Genomic DNA, 2500 nt, shown 5'->3' on the forward strand with positions numbered 1-2500 from the left:
ACCCCTCCCTGTTGTGACGCCATTTCCTGTTAGAGGCCCAAAACGTATGTACGTGTTCATTTTTGTCTGCCCCTGTAATTTATTTTATCCATTCCTAATGTGGGTCCCAATTCCTGCGTATGCTACAGTAGGAGCTGATCTAAAGTTTCCTGAAATCTGTCCTGTTTATACGCGACTGCTATGTTTGTGTTTTTGTAAAAAAAAAAAAAAAAAAACCTGTATTGCGAGCTACGCGCTCTTTCCCGCTTTGGACATGTAGAAAGAGGCTACAGTAGGAGCTGATCTGAAGCTTCCAGAAACCTGCTCTGTTTATATGCGACAGAATACAGATCCCATGAAGGAGACAAGTTGTCCTGTCTTTCCTACACAACGCAATGAAAAAGTAGACCGGTCACACGAGGACTTTGAGAAAATGTCTTCCGGGAAGCCCCGCGAGGTAAACACGGAGCTGCTCCACCCCTCCCCATACAGATGTTGGAGGGGGGGGGGGGGCGGGGGGCGGCAAGCCTCGCGAGGGGAGCCGTGGAAGAGCAACTGGGATAGACGGTCCGGCTGAGCACCGCCGAGCACGCTGTCGAGCTGTGCAACGGAGAGGACGACTACGCGGTAGAGCCCCTCCCACTCCGCACTCCGCTCGCCACTAAGAACATTAAATAAAGGACATCGATCCGCCAGACCGGAGGAACCGACCGCCCGAACGCCGGCAAAGCCGGCCGGCGGACACCCTCCGAAGGCGTCATAAGTTGGCCCATCGATCAGGACACAAACACGCAACAAATCCAGTCCGGGGTGTGGTGTAAGCAGCCCTACTGTAACCAGCCCTGCCAGAGAAATCACCTAACCCTAACCCTAAACGTACGGCAGACGCGTCCCCTGGCTCTCACATTGACAACTGAGAGGCTTCTGAAAACCTGGCCACGCCCATCAGTAAAAACCACTACAGCAAGTGACGACATATGTACCTTCAAAGTGCTGTACTACAGGGTGCTGTTCAAAAGGTATCTATCCCGTTTACTCTCTATGCTTCATATATCATCATATTATTGAAAAGTGCAAGCCTTTAGGGGCAACAGCAACTCAAGTCGCCAACGCTCTGTTGACTCAATAACTGCAGAGATCCAAACTTCTCCTGGCATTAACATCGGCACAAAAACCGTGCGCCGGGAGCTTCGTGGAATATGGGTTTCTATGGATTCAGAATGACATGTCAGAAAAGCTCCTGTAGGTGTAATGGTCAGTTATCTCAATACTTTTGGACATATATTGTGCGTGTGCGTGTGTCTGTGATACCTAACATAAACACACCTGTATTACTAGAATTGATAGTTCACGCCACAAAAGTGAGGGGCAAACATAGAAAAGCGTGCAACCCAGCCACTGAGGATGCACAAGCCAGTGCATTCTTAGTGCAGGTCCCAAGCCAGGACAAATGGGGAGGGTTACGTCAGGAAGGGCATCCGGCGTCAAATCTTTGCCAAATCAAATATGCGGATCATAAATAAGATTTCCATACCGGATCGGTCGAGGCCCGGGTTACCGACGACCGCCATCGGTACTGTTAACCAGCGGAGTGCCGGTGGAAACTAGGCTACTGTTGGGCGAAGGAAAAGGAGAGGGGGAAGGCATGTCCAGAGGCAGCTAGAGAGGAGGAAGGGTAGGCGTGTGGAGGTGAGAGTCAGTCGGAACTTTGAATGTTGGCACTATGGCTAGTAAAGGGAGAGAGCTGGCTGACGTGATGGAAAGAAGAAAGGTGACAAGAGAGAAGGTGGAAGGGGAGTAAGGCCAGGAGTATCGCAGGTGGGTTCAAACTCTTCTACCATGGTGCGAATGGGAGGAGAAATGGGGTAGGGGTCATTCTGAAGGAAGAGTATGTCAAGAGCGTGCTGGAGGTGAACACAGTGTCAGACAGAGTGAGGATTATGAAGCTGGAAATCGAAGGTGTATTGCTGACGGTTATCAGCGCATATGCCCCGCAAGTCGGGTGTAAGATGGACGAAAAAGAAGAATTCTGGAGTTGAGTTGGACGACGTGGTGGAAAGGGGAGCCAAGGAGGAGGGAGTGGTGATTGGAGCGGACTTCGATGGACACGTTGCTGAAGGGAACAGAGGTGATGAGGAGTTGATGGTAAGGTATGGAATCGAGGAGAGAAATGTGGAAGGACAGATGGTGTTCGATTTTGCGAAAAGGATGGAAATGGCTGAGGTGAATACATATTTCAAGAAGAGGGAGGAGCACAGGGTGACGACGTATACGAGTGGAGGAAAGTGCACACAGGTGGACTATATCTTGTGTAGAAGGCGCGATGTAAAAGGGATTGCATACTGCAAGGTGGTGACAGGGGAGAACGTAGCTAGGCAGCATCGGATGGTGGTCTGTAAGATGACTTTGGAGACCAACATGAGGAAGCGAGTGAAGACACAGCCGAAGATCAAATGGTGGAAGTTGAAGAAGGAAGACTGTTGTGTGGAGTTCAGGCAGGAGTTAACACAGGCACTGAGTG

Source organism: Lampris incognitus, unplaced genomic scaffold (assembly GCF_029633865.1).
Source record: "Lampris incognitus isolate fLamInc1 unplaced genomic scaffold, fLamInc1.hap2 scaffold_48, whole genome shotgun sequence".
In the NCBI taxonomy this organism is placed as follows: domain Eukaryota; kingdom Metazoa; phylum Chordata; class Actinopteri; order Lampriformes; family Lampridae; genus Lampris; species Lampris incognitus.